Source organism: Mus pahari, chromosome 5 (assembly GCF_900095145.1).
Source record: "Mus pahari chromosome 5, PAHARI_EIJ_v1.1, whole genome shotgun sequence".
NCBI classification, from domain to species: Eukaryota; Metazoa; Chordata; class Mammalia; order Rodentia; family Muridae; genus Mus; species Mus pahari.
The window spans coordinates 51,639,857-51,646,109 of NC_034594.1; the positions used below are offsets into that span (position 1 = coordinate 51,639,857).

The window sequence follows — 6,253 nt, forward strand, 5'->3', positions numbered from 1 at the left end:
CTTCACAGGGATGGGTCTGTCCCCTGAGGACTCCACTAGGCATCTTCACAGGGATGGGTCTGTCCAGCAAGTTAGGACTTGGAGTTTATTAAGAGGGAGAATGGAAAAGTTTCAGACAGCCCTTACACATGGGCGATGGCTAAGTTTGAGTTCCTCTCTGAAATCTAAGTCTCTCCAGATGTTGACTTCAGCTGGGGAGAGGGGGACCTTCTCTTCTGCTCACATGTACGCCCTGTCTTGTGTACCGCTGCTGACGTGTTTGTTCAAACAGGCCATGGCCACTGGGGAGAGGCTAGGGAAGGTGAAAACAGATGAGGGCCAGCACCTTCTGAGCCCAGAACATATCCAGTATCGTTGGTAGGGAATCCAGAGAGACCAGAGACCCAGGACAGAGAGTGGTTTTCTGAGAGAGGAGGAGGGCTTTCATTCAGCTCACTTCTATCATGAAATGTTGGAAATATTTCGAAACACTTTGGTTCTACAGATGCTGTGCCCCACCCTTCCCTTCTTTTTTTTTTTTCCCCCTGCTTGGCTCCTCTTCCACCTTTTCTACAGAATTCCCTGTGTCTTTACACAAATAATTACTAAACGAAACATTAATGATTAAAATGTAGGGACTCTTTATCTATGGGAGGCCTTTTGCAAGTCCTTGTCCTGTTTATTTTGGGGTCTTCTTTGAGACAGGGCTGACCGACTCTTGCTGACCTCCAGGCTGAGAGCTGCCCTGGCTCCATGGTAGCTTTTCTACATGGCTTGAAAAAATGTCCAGCCTTGACTTTCCACTCTGCCTTTTCTCTCACACTTGTGTTAGGAGAGACCACTGGGGAAAGTGGTCTCTCCGGTAGAGGCAGGCTATAAATCTGTAGGTCCTCGAGGGGAATAAAAGTCTGATTTATTTGGGCTTCATTTTGCTTTCCCAGAAGCCATCACTAATAATAATCTGCATGGTATGGTTATATACACAAAGCAAAGCCAAATTTCATGCTTCAGAAGGTCCCAGATAACACTGACCACTTTTCTGCCCCTCCCTCCACTAACTAAGAAGGGAAAAGATTCAGAGGTTCCTCCATGCTCAGACCAGTGCCTTCATAATTGATGACATAGAGCATTATGACCACCAGTCTGGGGCCGGGGCCGGGGCCAGGGCCGGGGCTGGACCAAATGGCTACACAATGCTTAACAGCAAGGATGTCTTCTAAGAAGTATCCTCAAGGGACCAAAAATTATGTCTTTATCGCCACTACTACTGTATTATTACTATTATTAATTATTATTATTGTTGTTGTTGTTGTTATCATGAATGCTATAACCATTCTGACCAGGTTTGGCTCAAGAGTATCAGAACTCAGTTTTGTTCTAAGGGAGACAGAGCATCAGTTTGCTTGTGGCTATAGAAAGATGGAACTGACACCATCACTACCAGTGTTCTGATAGAATTCTCGTATGTGATGATCTCAAAGTAACTTTCCTGTCCTTTATGGTTGAGGACTCGGCAGTAAGCAGAGACATGGAGTGCTTGCATTTTACCCCTGCCCCTCATGTCCCTGTGTTGGAAAAGCACAAGTAACTTGCTTAGAAAAACTTTAGGGTTTTATGTAAGGACCAGTTGTATTTGAATGCTGTACTGGCTAGATTTTATTGTCAAGAAGCTCTCGATACAGGGCAGCCTTATTCTCATCCGAGGAAATGTGAAGGGTAATGCTACAAGATGGCCTGGCTTCTGGTGGGGACTCTGACACAAGCAGAAATGTGTTTCCTCCAGAGAACACTCTTCTGTGATAGGGGCATTTCCTTCATGCTGGAACACTGAGCTTAAAACAGTTTTAGTAGGAGACTGAAAAAGAGCTCTTCAGGTGAGCACTCAGGTGCTCTTGGCCTTTCTTAGGTGTCACTCCCTGTACCATCTGCTCCAGGAAGTCACTGCTTCTCAAAATCAACTGTATTTATTCAGGGGATAAGACAAATCTGCTGGCGTCTTGTTAAAAGATGATCAAGCGGCACCAGCAGCATGAACTTAGGGTTCCTCTGAATCCTGGGCTCTTTGTGATGCGTACACCCCTGGCCTATGGTACCTGCCCATCTCCCTGCTTAGCCCAGGCACTTTGTACACAGGTACATATGTAATGGGCACCACTCCTTCTCTTTCCTCCTGCCCCATGCAGTTCTTTTCTTCCTTTGTTGCTCTTCCTGGGGGTTAAAACCCAAGGTCATAAAGAATGAATGACAAGAGAAGTGTAGAGCTTCTGCCTTAGTCTCGCTTTGTAAAGGAATCCGTCAAGGCTCTCAAGGTTGGAGATTTATCTCTTAGGCCCTCACTGTCAACTTGATCCTGATGATTGGCACCATCAACCTTCAGCCTTGACCTCGGGCCCTTTCCTGGACTCTCTCCTTTTCTTCCTTGCAGTTATTAAGTCTGCAACTCTGGTGCCCACCTTTATATGAACAGAACCGGTGGCTGGGTTAGAGAATCCATGTTACCTTCAGATACATTATGGAGGCTGCTTAAGTTGTTCTTTTCTTTCAATGCTGCCCATAAAGCTTCCTGCAAATGGGCTAACTGTATACTGGTTGCTTGAAGAAGTTCAGGAAACATTCCTAGCAGATGTAGTTCATATTCTCGTTTCCTTTTCTACCTTTTCCTTTTCCCTTCAGCATCCCTCTCTAGCCAGGCTATTCATTCTCTCCTTCAAGCAACCTCCACTTCTATCGCCAAATTGATATTTAACACATGAAGAGTCAATAAGTGAATGTGCTCATGGAAAAATCTGATTCTTAACACTTATTAAATAGCTATGATATATTCCAAAGTCTAAGGACTTCACGCTCTATGGCTTCATCACATGAAATCTCATAAGGCCTCTTTTTTTTTTTTTTTTTAAATATTTTTAAAGATTTATGTATATGAGTACACTGTCGCTATCTTCAGAAACACCAGAAGAGGGCATCAGATCCCATTATAGATGGCTGTGAGCCACCATGTGGTTGCTGAGAATTGAACTCAAGACCTTTGGAAGAGTAATCAGTACTTTTAACCACTGAGCCATCTCTCCAGCCCCCAAAAGGCCTCTTTTGGTCACATTTCATATTTTCTAGATTCTGTACTGATTGTTTATATGACTTCTTAGATATTGAACTTGAGGTTGAAGTTGTATCTCTGTGGTGTTCTTGGGAGAAGAAGCAGGGGTAGTTGACTTAATAAAGGTACTGGCTTAGAGATTTAACGACCATGTTGTTGGAGAGGGACTGAAGGAGAGGAGAGACATAGTAGAAGAACATAGGGCCACATTTATTACCTTGATATATTACAGTGTGGCCATTAGTTATATCAATGTCAAAAGTCCTCAAATTGTACCTTGGAAATATTGAAGCTGGTATGTCGATTATACTTCAGGAGAGAATTCAATAATTTTTCAAGTTCCTGATCAAGAACTTTCTAGAATCAAGATGCTAAGACCAATAAGACAGGCTTATCTAAAATGCCAGACTTGTGCTTGAAAGGCCCAGGGGATTTTCCTTGGTTGCAATCATTCATATTCTTATGTGAACACTGATGAGAGGTCTCAAAAGTATTTGCTTGACTTTAGTGAACTATCCCCCTTCTTCCCCCAGTCACCCAAGCAAGCTCTCATGCTGGCTTTCAGCCTTTGTGACAATGTGTCTTCAGTCATCAGGCCCTCTCTAGGAGGGTCCTTGTCACAGACTCTTATAAAGGGAGGATGGCTGGACTGATTTGGACTGATGGACTTGGGGTAAGGGAGAGGGATGACGGGGAGAGCAGCCAGAGGATATTACTTCAACCAGAACCTCACTGTCGATCAGAGTTTGGAACCTTGAGAAGATGGCGAAAGCCTGTACCTGTTGGTGTCCAACATGTTACATGAAGGGTTTCACACAGAGATACAAAGCAAAGAAAACACCTCAGAGAAGGAACAAAAGGTACCGATGATGCTTTCTGATTACAAAGGGGACTCTCAAAACAGAGTAATTACCATCTTAGCCTGGTTAATTTTCTAAAACAGGACACTTTTATCTAAAGTAGGCATGTCCAAACTCTGCATGATAGCTCTGAATGTGCCCAAACACATTTGTTGACAAATGCATCAGAATGTCAAAAGGTTAGACATCCTCGAAAGCTTAGAGCATAAAGTATAACTCATCATCACGGCTTCCAAAACTCCACCTTAGCTGCTTTTTCTATGTGCTTCTCTACTTCCCCAAACTACACAAAGAACCAGATGTCTGTGTTCACTGTGGGCTGAAAAGTCTAACTCTGCTCTTGTCCACTCAGTAGGAGACATTGTATCACTGGCCCTACCTCTGAAGGTGGGCACTCAGATACTTTGAGCCCTTGCCTCTGGCTGGCATTTTCAGGTAACAAAGTTAGTAAGGTCCCTTTGAAGAATATTCCAGTGTTCCCTGACAGCTCCTCATTTGTCTCCTCAGTGAGGCACACTTTCTTTGGCTGAAGAAGCTTCTTGACACCATGAAGTATCAAGTCACATTCGTTCCCATTGTTGACTCAAAGAACAATGGGTCCCGCTGCAAACCTAAGGCCACCATAATCATCGTTGAGCTTGCTTCTCCACCCCAGGGTCTCTAAATAAAACCTCTTCTTTCTCGGAAAAAAATGTTTCTGAGTGTAATTATTTAGCGAAGAAGTAATCTGTGGTCCCTGGAGTATCCCAGACCCCCCTTTTTAATGTAATAAGATAGTGGGGTGTGGTAGGTTGAGAGAGAAATGAGTCAGGAAATATGTCTTTTTTTCCTGTTTGGAAGATTACTAATGAAATTCATGGTTGGGCTTTGGAATAAGCTGAGATGCTCTCTGGCTCTGAAAAGGACTTAGTTTGATAACCTCTCTAACACTGCCAGATACTGGGTAGCATGCTGCTGGTGGAGGCGGTGTGAAACCGAGTCCCATCGGCTTATACTTCTAGAGTCATCTGTCAGCAGCAACAGAGAAGTGTATTTTTCTAAGAAGCTATGTCATTCCAACTCTAGTGCAGTATAAGGATAAGCGCAAAGGTACAGCTATCCTACAATAGTATATGCCTGTTCAGAACACCTTTAAAGGGCAACATTCCCAAATGTCTCATAGTGTGCCCAGCATGAATGCATGTTGGGACAATTTGGGGATCAAATATAGACATTTAGTATTCTTTGTATGATTGAATCTTGTGTAATTTACATAAAGGTACCAGAACTACCCCAAGTAATTCCTAATAAATTGCAGATGTTCTGCCAAACAGTAACTTCTTCTGGAGGTATCAATGTGGTTTTGAAAAACCAGCAAGGAGGTTCTGGGGAGGTAGTGCAGTGTGTAACGTGCTTGGTACATAAGCATGAGGATAAGAGTTCAGGTCTCTAGGACTCGGGTACAAGGATGAGTGGCTGTGGTGACCCAATTGTAATCCAACATATGAGAGGCAGAGGCAAGGAATTTCCAGACCAAGCTGCCCTGGGTGTCAGTGATAAGATAAATATCTGACATCAACCTTGGACTTCTATACATTCACATACTATGCCCTACCATACCATACTATACACACACACACACACACACACACACACACACACACACACATGTGTATTGTGCAGTGTATTGGAGTAGCTCTACAGGAAACTAGTTAGTCTTGTGATAGTACTAGTGATGTTTTGTGGTCCTCCCTTCTTTCTGTGGTGGTTGGCCGCTGACCCATGAAGTCAAAAGGAACAGAGTCGACAAATAGGGTTTCAGACAGCCTGTGAGTATGAACAGAAATGACAACACTCCATGATCAGCTTCGGGGAGACAGATCAACGTTGTGTGGGCTGAATCAAGGGTTATATAGTTTTAGGAAAATGGGTAAGAATATTCAGGGTAGGCAAAGGCCATTGGCTGAAGGCTAAGGTACTGAGGTCTCTCATTAGCATGCGGAGGCATCCCAGGAATCTTATGTGTTGGCTGAACAGGTTTCTTAGAAAAGAAGCGCCAAGGCTACATGGCATTCCACAGGTAGAGAGGACTTGGGGTTTTGAGCTCCCCAAACAAGGTCAGAGAAGGCAAAATCCCTGCTGATAAAGGGAACCCCCCATTTTTTACTGAGCTCAGAAGCCTATCCAGGCAATGGTAGACTTTGAAATTATCGGGGCCCAAAAATATTTGATGGGCACATTTCATGGTAGGCAGTGGTAGCTCTATGTACACTGACTGGAATAGAAACCAGAGAGAGAGAGAGAGAGAGAGAGAGAGAGAGAGAGAGAGAGAGAGAGA

The 6,253-nt window shown here is 43.8% G+C and overlaps 1 long non-coding RNA gene across 1 annotated transcript in view; it reads left to right on the forward strand.

Moving 5' to 3' along the window:
- LOC110322678 overlaps positions 1-4,628 on the forward strand; it is an 8,720-nt gene extending 4,092 nt beyond the window's left edge. Inside the window, exon 3 of the long non-coding RNA XR_002380582.1 lies at positions 4,444-4,628. This is a non-coding gene — a long non-coding RNA (uncharacterized LOC110322678). The remainder of the gene's footprint in view (positions 1-4,443) is intronic.
- The last annotated feature ends 1,625 nt before the right edge of the window (positions 4,629-6,253 follow it).